General features: G+C 38.2%; 1 non-coding gene across 1 annotated transcript; it reads left to right on the top strand.

Moving 5' to 3' along the window:
- Window positions 1-19,082: 19,082 nt before the first annotated feature.
- LOC141662651 (small nucleolar RNA R71) lies at window positions 19,083-19,189 on the top strand. Its single transcript, XR_012550754.1, has one exon. It is a non-coding gene; the product is annotated as a small nucleolar RNA R71 (small nucleolar RNA).
- The last annotated feature ends 1,646 nt before the right edge of the window (window positions 19,190-20,835 follow it).

Here is a 20,835-nt window from a genome sequence, read left to right as displayed (position 1 = left end):
CACCAAAAACTGGCCACTGGATGTCAACATCGGTGGCTCTAAAAGCTGTCCCCAATTCCTAGGTGAGATCACGTGCAAACCTGCTGTGGATGTCATGCATCGCATCCATCCTCCTAGCCAGATGCCTGTACTGCGTCATGCTCATGCCAGCTCCCATATCAGCTCCTTCCTCATCCTCATGTGCCTTCTGCGATGGCCCTGCCTCATCTCCTAGCTGAGATCTCCATGCAGTCCTGCTCGCCTAAGTGGCCCCAGCAGCTGGCCTCCCACCAGGTAGGTGGTCAAAAATATAACCAAGCCCCTTCAGATCGGGCTAGCCTTCATCCCATTCTTGCATCGTAGCCAAAGTAGTGCTGTCAATAGGAGCATTCAGGATCTGCAACTACTCATGTGCAGGCCAATGAACAGCAACTGTAATATCCGGGATATATCGTGTAATTATTTTGCTATTAAATAATTATTATGTGAGTTCAGTATCTATTCCGTGAGTTAATTGTTAAATGTTATCTGTACTTGGATATTCAAAAATAATATTAATTGAGTATTTTAATTTTTATATGTCCAAAATAAAATATAGATAATTGTCATATCTTCCTAATTATTTTTATGTTGATTTATGAATTTATAAGAATCATATGAAATTTCTAAAATCTTTTTCCGAGTATTTAAAATCTATTTTATAAAAACGGGAACCAACCAACGTCAACCGTTGTTACGTTTTTGGAACCCGAAACTCTTCCGAGAACTCCTTCCTAACCTAATTGTAATATTCCGAGCATTTTCCATGTTTCGACTTTTTCGATCCGGCGTACGGTTTGTCCTGCGCGGTTCCCGGCGCAACATTTTCGATACAGTATTCGTTTCGGTAAATCAATAAAACCCGTATTTTCGATAAACGGGAGCTTTTTATTAAACTATCACAATTATCACTTCGTAATACGTGTAACCAGGCGCTGAGACCAAGACCGCAGTATAAATTGTACTGATTTGGATAATTATCCCGAAAACCGATACCGTTTGGATCAGTTTTTACAAATAAACGTACCGTTTTATATCCGGAATGATCCAACGGGATACTAATATTCCGTAAATATAAATAGCCTTTTACCGTATTTTATTTCGTATCAAAATCATTTGCAGATAGTTAATTCTACAATTTTCAGAGTAAAACCCTAATTACATAAACTGTTCTAAGAATCAAATAGCAAAACGAAGGCGTTACCGATCTCTGTTTTCAAAGCTTGAGTAACCAAAACGAAGGATTTGAAGTGTTCTATCAGATTCAGAGCTTTGTTTCACTGCAGAATCAAAGGTTTATTTTCTGGAAATTTATTTATTTTCGAATTAAATTTATTAAAAATATGAATTTTTGTTTGGATGATTGTTTGTTTGATTTGATGATTGCATGTTGTAGAGCTTGTTTTCCTGATGATTTTGATATATTATACGTCTGATTTGGAGTTCAATAACATGTTCAAATTTGGGTTCGGTTTTCGAATTTTAAAATTAGGGTTTATAACCCGTATGAATGTTCTTAATTGAAATTTGGGGGTTTCTTATTCTGAAATAGATTGATGTTGTGGTATAGTGTATTGTATTCTCTGTGAAATTTGCAATCTAGTCGTACAAGTTTCATGAATCAACGAGGTCTGTAGGGAAGGGAGTTGTGTTTTGAAGTTTACGTCGAACCCTCCGGAAACCGGCGAGTTTCTTGATCAAATTCCGGCCAAGTCTGGGGTTATTGATGAATTTTGATTGCAGATATAGGTTCCTGGTGTTGTGTAGTTTAATTCTGGAGGTGATGGTGGTAGGAGGATGCCGGAGGTGAGTTCTCCGGCCACCCCCGATTTTCCGGCGACTGAAACTGCAAAATTGCAGTTTAGTCCCTGTATTTTTGAAGATGGTGAAGTTTAGTCCCTGTAGTCTACAAAGTTTTCAAAAATAGGATTCATGTTTATAAAATGTTTAAAAATCATATTTCCTATTTATTTTTATTATAAAAATTCATTTTTAATTTCTGAAAATTCTGAAAATTATTATTTTAATTCCGAAAATTATTTTTAATTCAAAAATAAATCTGAATTAATTAGTTAATTAATTTCAGTTAATTTTAATTAATTATTTGGTCGATTAATTCAAAAAATTATTTGATTAATTGATTTAATTAATTATTAATTGATTTTAATCAATTATTTAATTAGATTTAATTAATTAAAAATGATTTAAAAATTCCAAAAAATAGTTTTAAGCTTTAAAATATTATTCTAAATCATATCCAAAGCTCAATAATTATTATAAAATTATTTTGAAGCCAGAATTGGCCAACCGAACCCTGTTTATTAACTTGAAATTGATCCAACGACCCGTTTTAATTCCGAAAAATGTTTTAAAAATCATTTTAAATATCAGAAAGCCTTTTTTATGACCCGAGACTTCTTTATAAATAATATATCATTGATTACGTGATGTATTATGTGCTATATGTGACTTGTTGATTGACTATCAGTCTATATATTCGGTGTTTACTTGATTATTGCATAAGTTTCAATCCGTTAATCGGATTTGGGTAAAACGAAGGGTAGATAGAAGTATGTGTTGAATAGAACTCTATGAGTCAATTAGTGATAGATGTTTATGATATGTGAGCAGAAGAGGCAAGGCGTAGGAACGGGAAACAGGTAGTTGAGGAGTAAGACGATTATGATTAGAAGCGAGTGCAGTGTAGTAAGCTAATACCAGGCAAGTGTTCTGAACTTTCTCGAGATATTGTAGTACTTGATAATCCTGTGATATTGCAAGTGCTTTAAAGCACAGAAACCTAAACCCTGATTCCAATCATTGTTCTTGAGCCATGAACCATATTCTTTCTAAGCCACTGATTATTGCATACCCAAACACGAACCACAAATCTACGATACTACTCCACAAATACATACAAACTAAATACCAAACGCTGAACTGAATTACTTATATACTCAATCCATGATATCTTACGCTTTGAAAGACCAAATCCTTGAAACCCTGAAACATTGATTCCTTTGTTATCCAATTCTTTCATTACCCAACATCCAAGCTTTGAAATTACCTTGTTGATCCATACAAGTATTGAAATCCTTTCATTGTTAAGTACTCACTGTTGTTAATGATTCTGGTTATTGTTCATTTTGTTATTATGTTAAAATTGAATTATTTTTATAAAATTGTGGACCAGATTCGTGGTCAGACCATATAATGGTCAAGTTAGGCCAATGTGTGCCTTGGATCCAGTAGTTAGAGCAGTGTTGTGTGCTTTGCTTGGGGTTAGTGCGTGACTGATCAGCAGCCTAACCTTGGTTTTTAACCTGAAAATATAATATCCAATTCTAAATCATAATCCATTGTTCACTTGATATCATAAACATGTTCACTTGATGATCATTATTCTCAGTTTTATCATTGTGACTTGCTGAGCTAGTTAGCTCATTTGTGCGATATTGTTTCTGTTTTTTTCCAGTTAAGAAGGAACCAGTTGGTACCGCGGATCCCCAGTCCAGCGCATGAGCTAGGGGTTCAGGTTGATCGAGCTAAGCTAGTAGGTTTCTTTTGAGATAATTTAAGTCTGTAAAGTTTGTAATAATGTTTAATACTCAGTTTTGAGTTTGGAATAGTTGGGATTTGAACAGTATATAATATAAGTATATGTGTGGCTTGTGTGCATACTTTAACCTGTTGCGATTCGTGGTAGTTGGTAAATAGGGTCACTGCATATTATTGTTATCTTTATTATTGCTATAAGCAGGTTATAAATAAGGCGTGTGTGTGTGTGGACCCCAAACTTCTGACCCGGGTTTGGAGGGCGCCACAGGTTTGGTATCAGAGCTACAGGTTATAAGTCACTGACACAAGCCTAGGTTAACGGGAATGGGTTGAGGGTTAGGATTAGAAGTAAGGAATAGAATGATAGAACGTCGAGAGGTTGAGTGTTACGGTATAACCAGTAGTAGTATAATTCGCGTCATGGTTCGAGATTCTTATATTACAATATAATTTCAGATAGCAGCGATGGCCGACTCTTTTATTCCCGTATCAGCTGATCACTCAGAGCCTTCGGTTGGAGCACCAGCATCGGATCCACGTCCTGTTATTCCACCAGCATTGGCTATTCTACCTCCACCGGTGTTGCAGCCCGTACCACTGCAGGCTATTCCACCCCCAGGCATGAGGCCACCTGTCAGAGGACCCCCACCTGCTGATTCAGGCTTTACTAGTCATTCAGTTACAGGAGTACCTTTTCAGTTCTCTTCCTATCCTGTCCCATATCATCAGTTTGAGGCTTGCCTTATGGAGCAACGATTCCTTCAGGGTCAGATTCAGGAGTTACTACATATCATGCGTACCAGAGAGGTTGAGAGTGGTGAGAGGCGACTCAGAGAGAGGCTACAGGCATTTTGTAGGACAGCTGCAGTGAGGATTGCTGAGGCTACACATGAGGACATCACCCCTGATTTCCTAGTAGAGTGGGCCAAGTGGGTTCTAGAGGAGCTTGAGGAGATTGGAGGTCCAGACTTTCCATGAGTCAGAGATTTAGAGATGGAGATGCTGAGCAGTATTTTGATGGTTGTGTAGTATGTACAGTAGTGTGTAGTGTGTATCAGTAGACTTTTGAGTTGTCTTTATAGACTAGCTATGATGACTAGTGAGTAGGTTGTTGTGCCCTTTTGCTTTTACTTCCGAAGCATCTTTACGCTTGTACTACCTAAAACTTTTGATCTATATATATATCAGTACCTTTTTCCTTTCCAGCATTGTCATTTACTTTATTGCACCTGTTTTACTTTACCTTATTTATTGCACCAGTTATACCCCTGCGATACCATGTACCCTGTTTTTCATAACTGTTTATATTCTGTAAAGAAGCACGCAATTTATTTAGTTACAACTATTTTCAAAAAGAGATATTTCTGTTTTACAAAACTTTTCTTTTATGCAAAAGATTTGATTCAAAAACTAAATAAGCTGTTTGATTCTTTACATAAAATGCCTCCTAGAAGAAATACCCGCACCAACACCCAGAATGAAGAAACCAACAACAACAACAACCAAAATGATACAAACCCAAATGTGAACCCAGGACCCATAGACCCAGTAATAGCCCAGATTCTTCAAATCTTGGCCCAATAAACAGTTCACCTGGCACAACAACAACAAAGACAGACCAACCCCCAGGTAACTTTTAAAACTTTTCAAGCAGTAAACCCACCAGAATTCAAGGGTTCCTTAGAGCCAATTGAAGCAAATGTTTGGTTAAAGGAAATAGAGAAGGCATTTGCCTTAGTGAAATTAAAGGAGGAACAGAAGGTTGAGTTTGCAAGTTACTATCTGAAGAATGAAGCCACCTATTGATGTGAGATGGTGAAGACATTGGAAGGTACAGATGTTATTACTTGGGAAAGGTTTAAGGAATTGTTTTTAGAAAAGTATTTTCCTCAGTTTGTTCAGGATCAAATGGAGCTGAAGTTTTTAGAATTAAAGCATGGGAACATGTCGGTAACAGATTATGAGGGTAAGTTTGAGGAATTGTCAAGGTATGTACCGTCGTATGTGGATACTGACAGGAAGAAGGCTAAAAGATTCCAGCAAGGTTTGAAACCCTGGATCAGAGGGAAGGTAGCCATTTTTGAATTGGATACCTATGCAGGAGTAGTACAAAAGGCTATGATCGCAGAGACAGAGAGTGAGATGTTCCATAAGGAGAAAGAAAGCAAGAAAAGGAAAGTTGAGGGAAGTGAGGGTCACTCACAACCAGGGAAGTTTCCAAATTTTAAGAAGCGCAAGTTTCAGCCAGGGAGAAATTTTAATTTCAGGAAACAGAATGCAGGAAACGGAGGCCAGAGCAACCGTCCAGTTAAAACAAATCAGCCAAATCAGTTGAGACTAACTTTTCCAGATTGTCAAGTATGTGGAAAGAAGCATGGAAGAGTTTGTAATAAGTTGAATGTGGTATGTTTCAAATGCAACCAGAAAGGGCACTATTCGAGGGAGTGCCGAAATCAGCCAGCAAGAGAACCAACAAGTAAGGATCAGCCTATCCGGAATCCAGTAGTAAAGGTTCCAGCCATTGGATTTACGAGCTTTAAATGTGGAAAGCCAGTACATATGGCCAGGGATTGCAAGACATCGGCCCCAGTCAGTAATGCATTGAGGATTATGGGATCTACCCCAGCAGTGAATGAGACTCCAAGGGCTAGAGTTTTTGACATGTCGGTGAAGGATGCGATCCAAGATACGGATGTCGTGGCAGGTACGCTTAATGTGAATTCTTCATGTGCCAAAGTGTTAATAGATTCGGGAGCAACTCGATCGTTTGTTTCACAAAATTTTGTTAGTAAGTTAAATTGTCCAGTTGAGTATTTAAATGAAATAATGACTGTGGAATTGGCAAATCAAGAACGAATATCTATTAATCAAGTTTGTGGGAGTTGTGAGATTGAGATTTCTGGTAGTAAATTTTGCGTAGATTTGATACCATTTAAGTTAGGAGAATTTGACGTTATATTAGGGATGGATTGGTTATCTAGGCACGATGCCCAGATAGATTGTCGAAATAAGAAGGTAATGGTGAAAACGCCAGACGAAAGGATAGTAACGTTCAAGGGCCAGAAGAAAGTAAAGAAGTTCTTAACAATGATTCAAGCTAAGAAGTTATTATGGCAAGGATGCGAGCATTTTGTAGCATATGTGATCGACTGAAGTCAGGAGCCAGCAAAACTTGAAGATATTCCAGTAGTGAATGAATTTCTAGACGTATTTCCCGACGAGTTACCAGGACTTCCTCCAGATAGAGAAATTGAATTTGCGATCGACTTAGCACCTGGAACAGAACCAGTATCCAAGGCCCCGTATAGAATGGCGCCCGTCGAGATGAAAGAGCTAGCGAAGCAATTGCAGGAGTTGTTAGAGAAAGGAGTAATTAGACCCAGTGTATCCCCGTGGGGAGCCCGGGTATTATTTGTCAAGAAGAAAGATGGAAGCATGAGACTGTGTATTGACTATAGGGAGCTCAACAAGCTGACAATCAAGAACAAGTATCCGTTACCCAGAATTGATGATATGTTCGACCAGTTGAAGGGAGCCAAGTATTTCTCCAAAATTAATTTAAGATCAGGATATCATCAACTAAAGATCAAGCCAGAAGATATACCAAAGACAGCTTTCAGAACAAGGTATGGACATTACGAGTTTTTAGTGATGTCTTTTGGGTTGACCAACGCCCCGGCAGCATTTATGGACCTGATGAACAGAATTTTCAAAGAATATTTGGACAAGTTCATTATTGTATTTATAGACGATATTTTGATCTATTCAAAGACGGAAGAGGATCATGCGGAACATTTAAGGAAAGCTTTGGAGATTTTAAGGAAAAATAAGTTGTATGCTAAATTCTCGAAGTGTGAGTTTTGGTTACAGGAGGTTCAGTTCTTAGGGCACATAGTTAGTAATGAAGGGATCAAAGTGGACCCGGCAAAGATCGAGGCAATTACGAATTGGGAGACCCCGAGAACACCCACTGAGGTAAGAAGTTTCTTAGGATTGGCGGGATATTATCGTCGATTTGTTCAAAATTTCTCGAGGATTGCTACACCATTAACAAAGCTTACACGAAAGAATAAGAAGTTTATATGGAACGACAAATGCGATGAGAGTTTTCAGGAATTAAAGCGACGATTAATCACGGCACCTGTTTTGTCACTTCCAGATGATCAAGGGAATTTCGTAATTTATAGTGATGCTACTCACAAAGGATTAGGATGTGTTCTTATGCAGCACGACAAGGTGATTGCGTATGCGTCAAGGCAATTGAAACCACATAAACAAAAGTATCCTACTCATGATTTGGAACTAGCAGCCATAGTGTTTGCTTTGAAGATTTGGAGACATTACCTTTATGGAGAGAAGTGTGAGATTTATACGGATCACAAAAGTTTGAAGTATATATTCACCCAGAAGGAACTTAATATGAGGCAAAGGAGATGGTTAGAATTGATCAAGGATTATGATTGCTCGATTAATTATCATCCCGGTAAAGCAAATGTTGTAAAAGACGCGTTAAGTCGAAAGGAAAGGTTAAATGTGTTGTCCGTACCTGAAGAGATATATAAGGAATTTCAGAAATTGGAATTGGAGATTAGAGTTTGCAAGCCTGAAGAAGTAAAAGTGTGCAGTATGACTTTCCAACCAGAGTTATTAGAGAATATAAAGAAATGTCAAGAAGATGTAATGGATCAAGATATAAATCATTTGGTAGGGGAAGAGTTATGCACGCAAAAAGATAACCAAGGTATTCTGAGGTTTTCATCTAGAATTTGGATTCCACCGGTGACAGAGTTAAAGAATGAAATTCTACAGGAGGCACATAGTTCAAGATATTCCATCCATCCAGGAACTACCAAAATGTATAGAGATTTAAAGAAGAATTATTGGTGGTCAGACATGAAGAGGGAAATTGCGGAATGGATTAGCAAATGTTATACCTGTCAGAGAGTTAAAGCAGATCATCAGAGACCAAGTGGATTGTTACAGCCATTGGAGATTCCAGAGTGGAAATGGGAACATATTGTCATGGATTTCATAGTTGGATTACCAAGGACAAGGGCTAATCATGATGCCATTTGGGTTATAGTGGATAGACTTACCAAGTCAGCTCAGTTTCTGCCTATAAATGAAAGATTTTCGCTCGACAAGTTAGTCCATATGTACCTGAATGAAATTGTAGTTCGTCATGGAGTTCCTCTGTCTATTGTATCTGATCGAGATCCAAGGTTTAATTCAAGATTTTGGAAGAGTTTTCAAGAATGTTTGGGAACAAGGTTGAATATGAGTACGGCCTATCACCCGCTGACGGACGACCAAAGTGAAAGAACGATCCAGACAATCGAGGACATGTTACGTGTTTGTGCTATTGATTTCAAAGGAAGTTGGGACGAGCATTTACCCCTGGTAGAGTTTGCTTATAACAACAATTATCACGCCAGCATTGGGATGCCACCCTATGAAGCCCTTTATGGACGCAAATGTAGATCTCCAATATATTGGGACGAAGTAGGAGAACGCAAGATACTTGGACCTGAACTAATACAGCAGACAAAGGAAATTGTTGAAATTATCCAGAAGAGATTGATAGCCGCACAAGATCGTCAGAGGAAATATGCAGATCAGTCAAGGAAAGACATGGAATTTTAAGAAGGAAGCTTGGTATTACTGAAAGTATCACCGTGGAAAGGACTAACGAGGTTTGGAAAGAAAGGAAAGCTGAGTCCAAGATATGTCGGACCTTTTGAGATTTTAAAGCGTGTTGACAAAGTAGCTTACGAGTTGGCATTACCACCGCACATGGAGCACATTCACAATGTTTTTCACGTATCGATGCTCAAGAAATACAATCCAGACTCCAGGCATGTAATAGAATATGAGCCAATAGAGCTTCAGGAAGATTTTTCATATGTAGAGAGTCCGATAGAGATTCTGGAGGAGAGAGAGAAAGTATTGAGAAATAAAGTGGTAAAGTTAGTAAGAGTATTGTGGAGAAACCCAAAGGTTGAAGAGTCAACCTAGGAGTTAGAAAGTGATATGAGAGAAAAGTACCCTCATTTGTTTTCTTAGGAAATTCTAAGGACAGAATCCTTTTAAGGGGGGAAGGATGTAATATCCGGGATATATCGTGTAATTATTTTGCTATTAAATAATTATTATATGAGTTCAGTATCTATTCTGTGAGTTAATTGTTAAATGTTATCTGTACTTGGATATTCAAAAATAATATTAATTGAGTATTTTAATTTTTATATGTCCAAAATAAAATATAGATAATTTTCATACCTTCCTAATTATTTTTATGTTGATTTATGAATTTATAAGAATCATATGAAATTTATAAAATCTTTTTCCGAGTACTTAAAATCTATTTTATAAAAACGGGAACCAACCGACGTCAACCGTTGTTACGTTTTTGGAATCCGAAACTCTTTCGAGAACTCCTTCCTAACCTAATTGTAATATTCCGAGCATTTTCCATGTTTCGACTTTTTCGATCCGGTGTACGGTTTGTCCTGCGCGGGTCCCGGCACAACATTTTCGATACAGTATTCGTTTCGGTAAAGCAATAAAACCCGTATTTTCGATAAATGAGAGCTTTTTATTAAACTATCACAATTATCACTTCATAATACGTGTAACCAGGCGCTGAGACCAAGACCGCAGTACAAATTGTACTGATTTGGATAATTATCCCGAAAACCAATAACGTTTGGATCAGTTTTTACAAATAAACGTACGGTTTTATATCCGGAATGATCCAACGGGATACTAATATTCCGTAAATATAAATAGCCTTTTACCGTATTTTATTTCGTATCAAAATCATTTGCAGATAGTTAATTCTATAATTTTCAGAGAAAAACCCTAATTACATAAACTGTTCTAAGAATCAAACAACAAAACGAAGGCGTTACCGATCTCTGTTTTCAAAGCTTGAGTAACCAAAACGAAGGATTTGAAGTGTTCTATCAGATTCTGAGCTTCGTTTCACTGCAGAATCAAAGGTTTATTTTCTGGAAATTTATTTATTTTCGAATTAAATTTATTAAAAATATGAATTTTTGTTCGGATGATTGTTTGTATGATTTGATGATTGCATGTTGTAGAGCTTGTTTTCCTGATCATTTTGATATATTATACGTCTGATTTGGAGTTCAATAACATGTTCAAATTTGAGTTTGATTTTCGAATTTTAAAATTAGGGTTTATAACCCGTATGAATGTTCTTAATTGAAATTTGGGGGTTTCTTATTCTGAAATAGATTGATGTTGTGGTATAGTGTATTGTATTCTCTGTGAAATTTGCAATCTAGTCGTACAAGTTTCATGAATCAACGAGGTCTGTAGGGAAGGGAGTTGTGTTTTGAAGTTTACGTCGAACCCTCCGGAAACCGGCGAGTTTCTTGATCAAATTCCGGCCAAGTCTGGGGTTATTGATGAATTTTGATTGCAGATATAGGTTCCTGGTGTTGTGTAGTTTAATTCTGGAGGTGATGGTGGTAGGAGGATGCCGGAGGTGAGTTCTCCGGCCACCCCCGATTTTCCGGCGACTGAAACTGCAAAATTGCAGTTTAGTCCCTGTATTTTTGAAGATGGTGAAGTTTAGTCCCTGTAGTCTACAAAGTTTTCAAAAATAGGATTCCTGTTTATAAAATGTTTAAAAATCATATTTCCTATTTATTTTTATTATAAAAATTCATTTTTAATTTCGGAAAATTCTGAAAATTATTATTTTAATTCCGAAAATAATTTTTAATTCAAAAATAAATCTGAATTAATTAGTTAATTAATTTCAGTTAATTTTAATTAATTAATTGGTCGATTAATTCGAAAAATTAATTGATTAATTGATTTAATTAATTATTAATTGATTTTAATCAATTATTTAAGTAGATTTAATTATTTAAAAATGATTTAAAAATTCTGAAAAATAGTTTTGAGCTTTAAAATATTATTCTAAATCATATCCAAAGCTCAATAATTATTATAAAATTATTTCGAAGCCAGAATTGGCCAACCGAACCCTGTTTATTAACCCGAAATTGATCCAGCGACCCGTTTTAATTCCGAAAAATGTTTTAAAAATCATTTTAAATATCAGAAAGCCTATTTATGACCCGAGACTTCTTTATAAATAATATATCATTGATTAAGTGATGTATTATGTGTTATATGTGACTTGTTGACTGACTATCAGTCTATATATTCGGTGTTTACTTGATTATTGCATAACTTTCAATCCGTTAATCGGATTTGGGTAAAACGAAGGGCAGATAGAAGTATGTGTTGAATAGAACCCTATGAGTCGATTATTGATAGATGTTTATGATATGTGTGCAGAAGAGGCAAGGCGTAGGAAAGGGAAACAGGTAGTTGAGGAGTAAGACGATTATGATTGGAAGCGAGTGCAGTGTAGTAAGCTAATATCAGGCAAGTGTTCTAAACTTTCTCGAGATATTGTAGTACATGATAATCCTGTGATATTGCAAGTGCTTTGAAGCACAGAAACCTAAACCCTGATTCCAATCATTGTTCTTGAGCCATGAAGGGGTTCTTTCTAAGCCAATGATTATTGTATACCCAAACACGAACCACAAATCTACGATACTACTCTACAAATATATACAAACTAAATACCAAACGCTGAACTGAATTACTTACATACTCAATCCATGATATCTCATGCTTTTAAAGACCAAATCCTTGAAACCCTGAAATATTGATTCCTTTGTTATCCATTTCTTTCATTACCCAGCATCCAAGCTTTGAAATTACCTTGTTGATCCATACAAGTATTGAAATCCTTTCATTGTTAAGTACTCACTGTTGTTAATGATTCTGGTTATTGTTCATTTTGTTATTATGTTAGAATTGGATTGTTTTTATAAAATTGTGGACCAGATTCGTGGTCAGACCATATAATGGTCAAGTTAGGCCAATGTGTGCCTTGGATCCAGTAGTTAGAGCAGTGCTGTGTGCTTTGCTCGGGGTTAGTGCGTGACTGATCAGCAGCCTAACCTTGGGTTTTAACCTGAAAATATAATATCCAATTCTAAATCATAATCCATTGTTCACTTGATATCATAAACATGTTCACTTGATGATCATTATTCTCAGTTTTGTCATTGTGACTTGCTGAGCTAGTTAGCTCATTTGTGTGATACTGTTTCTGTTCTTTTCCAGTTAAGAAGGAACCAGTTGGTACCGCGGATCCCCAGTCCAGCGCGAGAGCTAGGGGTTCAGGTTGATCGAGCTAAGCTAGTAGGTTTCTTTTGGGATAATTTAATTCTGTAAAAGTTTATAATAATGTTTAATACTCAGTTTTGAGTTTGGAATAGTTGGGATTTGAACAGTATGTAATATAAGTAGATGTGTGGCTTGTGTGCATACTTTAACCAGTTGCGATCCGTGGTAGTTGGTAAATAGGGTCACTGCATATTATTGTTATCTTTATTATTGCTATAAGCAGGTTATAAATAAGGCGCGTGTGTGTGTGGACCCCAAACTTCTGACCCGGGTTTGGAGGGCGCCACAGCAACTGCCATGCACAACTTCGTCATAACAGACGCATACGGAATAGACCCCGTGGTACTCCCCCTTAAGAACTTCAGTATACCCTGATAAATCACCATCCCCAAATCCATATAATCGCCTTGAAGAATGCCCCATAACAGCCGTGCACACTCTATAGTAATCTCATACACATGCGAAGATGGCATGATGTTAGCACAAATAAACGCGTTCCATGCACGGGCGAACCTGTTCATGCTAGAAGCCGGGAACGTAGAATACTCGGTCGTACCCCTCTTGATCTTCTAGTGAGTGTCGGGCTGGCACAGCGTAGCAACAATAAGATCCAGATCAAAGTCCTCTGGAGTTTTATCATTCCACGTGTCTTGCCCGACCTTCCTCGCGGGCTGCTCAATCACCATCCTGATAGCCTCTGCACTGTAGTCCACAGTCCTTCCTCGAACCGCCGTGAATTTGTTCTTCTCAGCCTTCGCATTCGCATAGCACTCGTGAACAACACTCATGGGCACAGCAGCAGGAGCCTCACAAAAAGGAACCCAGCCCATCTCCAGAATCATCTCCAATAGCTTATCATCCTTCCCTGATGGCAGAAAACCTCGCTCCTTGATGATTGGCTTTGAGAGAAGCCTCGTATAATCCGCTTCAGCCTTGGGAGTAAAGAACCTTGGCCTTACAGCACCCACACTTGAATAATCAATGGTGTTGCTGCTTACTTATGTTCTTTGTCTCTTGGGTGCCATTGGAATTGAGTAGAGAGAATAAGAGTTGTGTTTGAGAGAGAATTTGTGTTTGAGAATTAATGAAGTGGTGAAGAAGTTTGTGTATGAGGTGTATGTATATATAGGTGATGAAAAAAGAATTATATATGGAATAGAAGTGGGATTTGATTATGGGAATAATGTGAGTAATGGGTTTGATTTGGAGAGAGAAATTTGGGATGTGGGGGAGTAAAATTCGGTTGAGAATTGATTTTGTAGCAAAATTCCCGATTTTCCCTCCTAAAATTGTCTTTATTTTTTTTTTCTGAGTCGAGACCTCGGCGCGGGCATGCCGTATTTCTGTGTTTTCAGCGTGGCCGCGCGCTAGGACAGCGCGGGTGTGCCAGGTTCTGTAGTCAGTCCTGAATTTTTTTCCTTTTTCTAATTTTTTTTATGTTTTTCTCCTTTATTCTTGCTTCCTCTACCGACTAACGTACAACAAACTTGGGTTGCCTCCCAAGAACCGCTTCTTTTATATCGCTAGCTCGACGTAGAACCTTGAGCTCAAATGGACAATAGAACGACACTAACCACCTCGCGATTTACCGTGTCACCATAGTAATGCTTCAACCTCTGACCATTCACCTTGAATGCTTGGCCCAGATCATTCTCAAAAATTTCCACCGCTCCATGTGAAAACACAGTTTTAACAATAAACGGCCCTGACCATCTTGACTTCAACTTTCCAGGAAAAAGACGGAGACGAGAGTTGAACAAAAGAAATTGTTGCCCCGGCACAAATGATTTGAGCACTAGACCCCGATCGTGCCACCTCTTGACTTTCTCCTTGTACATTTTGTTGTTCTCATAAGCTTGAAATCGAATCGAGCTCATTCAATTGAAGCATCCTCTTCTTTCCAGCTGCATCCAAATCCAGATTCAATTTCTTCAAAGCCCAATACGCTTTATGCTCCAGCTCCACCGGCAAATGACACCCCTTACCATAAACCAACTGATACGGTGACATCCCTAACGGAGTCTTGTATGCTGTTCGATAAGCCCAAACAGCTTCATCAAGCTTCAAAGACCAATCCTTCCTCAATGGACACACAACTTTCTCTAAAATACACTTGATCTCTCTGTTAGATACCTCGGCTTGACCATTCATCTGAGGATGATAAGCCGTAGTAATGCGATGATTCACATTATACCTTTGCATCATAGTAGTGAACTTGCGGTTGTAATAATACGACCCCTCATCACTGATTCTGACTCTTGGAGTTCCAAATCTTGTGAATATCTGCTTATGAAGAAAATTAAGCACCACTTTCGCATCGTTCATTGGCAAAGCCTTAACTTCAACACATTTCGACACATAATCAACTGCCAACAAGATATACTGATTGTTACAGGATGAGATAAATGGCCCCATGAAGTCAATTCCCCAAACATCGAAGACCTCAACCTCGAGAAGCACATTAAGAGGCATCTCATCCCTCTTAGACATATTACCCACACGTTGACATCGATCACATTTCAAAATAAACCGGTGAGCATCTTTAAACAAGGTTGGCCAAAATAAACCTGCTTGTAGAATACGAGCTGCTGTCTTTTCTCCACCATAATGTCCTCCATAAGCTGTTGAGTGGCAATCTCTCAAGATCCCCCCGTTTTGCTGTAAGGAATACATCTCTTGATGATTTGGTCAGCTCCTTGTCAAAAAAGAAACGGCTTATCCCACATATACCACTTCACTTCATGTAGAAACTTCTTCCTTTGAGCATAAGATAAGCCGGAGGCATGATATTACTCACAAGGTAGTACACAATGTCTGCAAACAACGGTTCTTCTTCTTGCACTCCAAACAGCTGCTCGTCGGGAAAAGACTCATTTATCAATGTCTTATCTAATGAAGTGGCATTAGGGTTCTCCAAACGCGAGAGATGATCAGCGACTTGATTCTCAGTCCCCTTTCTGTCCTTGATCTCTAGTTCAAATTCTTGAAGCAAAAGAACCCATCTAATCAATCTAGGCTTCGAGTCCTTCTTTGAGATAAGATAACGAATTGCAGCGTGATCAGTGAAAAATGTCACCTTAGTCCCAAGTAGATAAGATCGAAATTTCTCAAGACCATAGACAATTGCTAAAAGTTTTTTCTCCGTAGTAGTGTAATTCAGTTGAGCACCATTTAGGGCCTTGCTAGTGTAGTAGACCACATGAAACATATTGTTCTTCCTCTGCCCAAGAACTGCTCCAACTTCATAATCATTTGCATCGCACATCATCTCAAAAGGTTCATTCTAATCAGGTACAGTTATGACAGGTGCCGTGATTAAACTCTTTTTCAATGTTTCAAAAGCTACAAGGCACTCATTATCAAACTTGAAACAGACATCTTTCTCTAGCAAACTGCACAATGGCTTCGAAATCTTAGAAAATTCTTTGATGAAACGCCTATAAAAACCCGCATGACCAATAAAACTACGAATTCCCTTAACAGAAATAGGTGGAGGAAGATTTTTAATGACCCCCACCTTGGCTTTCTCCACCTCAAAACCTTTACTAGAAACCTTGTGCCCAAGAATAATGCCCTGTTGTACCATAAAGTGACATTTCTCCCAATTGAGAACCAGATTGGTCTCAACAGACCTCTTGAGAACATGTCTAAGATTTTGCAAGCATTCCTCAAAAGAATCGCCAAATACAAAGAAGTCATCCATGAATACCTCCACATTCTGGCCAATCATATCAGAAAAAATGGCCATCATACATCTCTGAAATATGGCTGGTGCACCACACAGACCAAACGAAACTCATATGAAGGCGAAAGTACCAAATGGACATGTAAAGGTAGTCTTCTCCTGATCTTCTAGAGTGATACAAATCTGATTGTAACTCGAATAGCCATCAAGAAGAGAGTAGCACTCATGACCAGCCGATCTATCAAGCATCTGGTCAATGAAAAGCAAAGGGAAGTGATCCTTCCTAGTGGCCTTGTTTAACTTCCTGTAGTCCATGCAAACTCTCAACCTCGTGACTGTTCTTATAGGAATAAGCTCATTCTTCTCATTTGCTAACACAGTAATTCCACCTTTCTTTGGCACATATTGAACCGGGCTTACTCATGAACTATCAGAAATAGAATAGATGATCCCTGCATTTAGCCACTTAAGAATTTCTTTCTTCACTACTTCCTTCATGATCGGATTAAGTATTCTTTGTTGCTCAACCGTAGGCATTCTACCTTCCTCTAGCAGAATTTTATGCATGCAATAAGAAGGGTTGATTCCCTTGATATCTTCTATAGTCTAACCAATTGCCAATTTGAACTCTCTTAGAAGCCTCAGGAGCTTTTCCTCGTCATTACCTGAAAGGTCAGATGCAATAATAACAGGCAAAGTAGATGCATCACCTAAAAATGCATACCTCAAATGCTCAGGTAAAGGCTTAAGCTCAAGAGTGGGAGCTTCCTCAACAGATGGCTTGAGGTGTTTAGGAGTTTTGTTCAATTCTTCCACTCTAAGAGATTCAAAAGGAATACTAATCTTCCTCTTCCAGGGAGAAGCATTCAAATATTGTAATTGTTCTTCACCTTCGTCATCTTCACTATCTGAATTTCCCAATAAGCCTTTTTCTAAAGGCATCGGACCTTGGAAATTGATCAAGTTCTGAAGTAATCACAGAATCGACCAACTCTACCTTTAAGCACTCCTCATTTTCTATAGTAAATTTCAAGCATTTAACACATTAAAAGTTACATCCTGATCCAGCACTCGCATTGTGAGCTCACCCTTCTGCACATCTATCAAGGTTCGGCCAGTAACCAAGAAAGGTCTTTCCAAGATTATGGGAATCTTCTTATCCTCCTCGAAATCAAGAATGACGAAATCAGCAGGGAAGATGAGTTTATCAACCTTGACCAAGACATCCTCCACAATACCTCGCGGATATGTAATAGAACGGTCGGCCAACTGCAAGGTCATATAAGTCAGTTTTGGATCAGGTAAGTCTAATTGCTTGAAGATTGACAAAGGCATCAGATTGATACTAGCTCCCAAGTCACATAAGCATCTGTCAAAAGACACTTTTCCAATAGTACACGGAATAGTGAAGCTTCCTAGACCTTTAAGCTTCGGAGGAAACTTCTGTTGCAACACAACACTACATTCCTCCGTGAGAGCGACAATCTTTAAATCATATAGCTTCACTTTTTGAGAAAGAATACCTTTCATAAACTTTGCGTAACTAGGCATCTGCTCAAGATTCTCAGCGAAAGGTATGTTGATATGAAGTTTCTTGAACACTCCAGAAACTTCTCAAATTGTTTGTCTAGCTTTTTCTTTTGCAACCGCTTAGGAAAAGGCGGTGGAGGGTATATCTATTTTTCCCCTGTATTACCCTCAAAAGGAGTGTGCTCAACAGTAATCTTCCTTGGTTCCACTTCTACTTCCTGCTGCTCTAATTATTTCTCATCCTCAGCTTCTTCAGTCAATGCTTGAGTCTGTTCGGGATTCGCAACCTTTCCAGACCTCAAGGTGATTGCCTTTACCTGCTCCTTAGTTTCCTTCCTTCCTGGTACTTCAGTATCACTAAGTAGTGTACCAGGCTGACGATTTAGAAAGGCATTGGCAATTTGCCCAATTTGATTTTCCAAGGTCTTGATAGAAACAGCTTGACTTTTGCACATTAGCTTCAACTCCTCTAATTCAGATTTTTCATTAGCTTGTTGCAACTGAAGTTGCTGTCTCAGTGCATCTTGCGGTTGCTGAAAACCAGGGGGTTGTACTGCTTAGCTGGGTATTGCTGATAAGGCTGTTGAACCGCATTCTGAGCGTTGCTCCAGCTGAAATTAGGATGATTGTGTTATTGGGATGATAAATGGTTGGCATAGGTTGCTGCGAACGCTGAAAGTTGCTCACGAACTGAGCTGATTCACTAGAAATTGCGCACTGCTCAGTCTCATGGGCACCAACACAAAGCTCACAAATACTAGAAATTTGATTAACCCCATGATTAACCAAAGTGTCCACCTTCATCGTCAAAGCCTTAAGTTGGGCAGCTATAGCAGTTGCTGCATCCAACTCCAGAATTCATGCTACCTTTCCCCGAGTCAGTCTCTGGGAAGGATTCTGGTACTCATTAGCAGCCATCAGTTCAATAAGTTCATAAGCTTCATCGTAGCTTTTAGCCCACAAGGCTCCTCCTGATGCTGCATCAAGTATGAGTCGAGAAGTAGCACCCAATCCATTGTAGAAATAGTTAATAATCATCCAATCAGGCATGTCATGGTGTGGGTACTTCTTTAGCATCTCCTTATATCGATCCCATGCATCACACAGAGATTCTCCAGTTTGCTGAGCAAACTGAGTAATAGCATTCCTGTTTGCAGCAGTCTTCGCCATAGGGAAGAACTTAGTGAGAAAATTTTGAGTAAGATCTTCCCAAGTGGTGATAGACCCTACTGGTAGAGAATGTAACCAGCACTTAGCTTTTTCCCTCTAAGTGAATGGGAAGAGTCGAAGCTTGATAGCATCTTCACTCACATCATTAAACTTGAACGTGTCGCAGATCTCGATGAAATCCCTGATGTGCATGTTGGGGTCTTCAGTAGGAGAACCCCCAAACTGAACTGAGTTCTATATCATCTGAATCGTGCTTGACTTGATCTCAAAAGTCTTAGCCCTCATGGATGTCCTGATGATGCTTGACTGAATGTCATTAATCTTAGGCTGAGAATAGTCCATCAAAGCCTTAGGATTTTCTTTTTGATCACCCATCTCTACTAACACTGGTTCCTCGACTTTCTCTTCTTCTTCTTCTTTCTTCTTTTCTTCTTCAAAAACTTCCTTTCGAATCACCATAACTTCTTCCTCGGCTTTATCCAGTGTTCTGTTACGAGTACGCGAACGTGTATGCATACACCCTCACCAGAGTAACTGAAATAAGAAAAAGAAACGAATAAGCAACAATGTCTGAGTCAATGAACTTTAACGACCACTGATGGAAAATACATAAACTAAAAATTAACACTGTAGTCCCCGGCAGCGGCGCCAAAAACTTGTTAGTTGCTAAACACGCGCTAATAATACACGCAAGTATACGCGTTCACAAGTAATATAGAATCTTTTCTAGTTTGTTTCCACAGAGACTGGCTTGGTTAACTAATTAATTCATGCACTTAAGCAACAATGTATGGTTATTATCCAATGCTAAGACGATAACAAATTGAGGTTGTTTATAACTAATAATTAAACTAACAATTATAACTAAGAGATTAAAGATGATTGAATTAATATATATGATAAAGATGGCATTCTAACTTCAATAAATACTTCATTCAATAGCCTTTTTGTTCTTAACCTTAGCATGCATTGGTGATGACATTAAATAGATAACACGAAACTGATAAACGCCAAATTTCGTTGAACGAATACCATACTACCAGACATCCACAAAAGAGATAGAAGCTGAATAGACACCAATTATATTGAGACCCTATATGTCTATAGAATTTGACAACATAACGGTTTAAGCACAAGTTATCTATCTTTATTACGTAGGGCAAGTAAGATGGTTAAAATTACCTACGAATCATGCATAACAATAACACATGAACCTATGCTAGCATGGCAAGTTCTAAATCCTTAAATTCACTATCGCTTCATTAAAAATTAATTCACTATCTTATAAGTTCGCGATGCTCATAAGACAAATACACACAACCAATACTAGGCTATCATACAATCACTACACACTAAGACATCGAAACAAATTACTAAATATATCCATAAATAAATCCGTTAGAACCCCACGATAACGATTAGCCCAATATCAGACTCATCATCAACATGGGTTCTGATGAAAGCATGGTATAACAAACGTAGTCTTTATAATGAATAAACAAAACCAAGTACGAAACAAGAGTAAGGTTCATAAGTAAGAAAGCTAGCATCCAAGTTACAACGTAAACAAAGATTCACAAGTAAAACAAGATATTCTTCATCCTCGCTGAATCCGTGCTAAAACGGTCTTC

This window comes from Apium graveolens, chromosome 5 (genome assembly GCF_009905375.1).
Source record: "Apium graveolens cultivar Ventura chromosome 5, ASM990537v1, whole genome shotgun sequence".
Taxonomy (NCBI): Eukaryota; Viridiplantae; Streptophyta; class Magnoliopsida; order Apiales; family Apiaceae; genus Apium; species Apium graveolens.
This window is presented reverse-complemented; position numbering and strand designations above follow the sequence as displayed.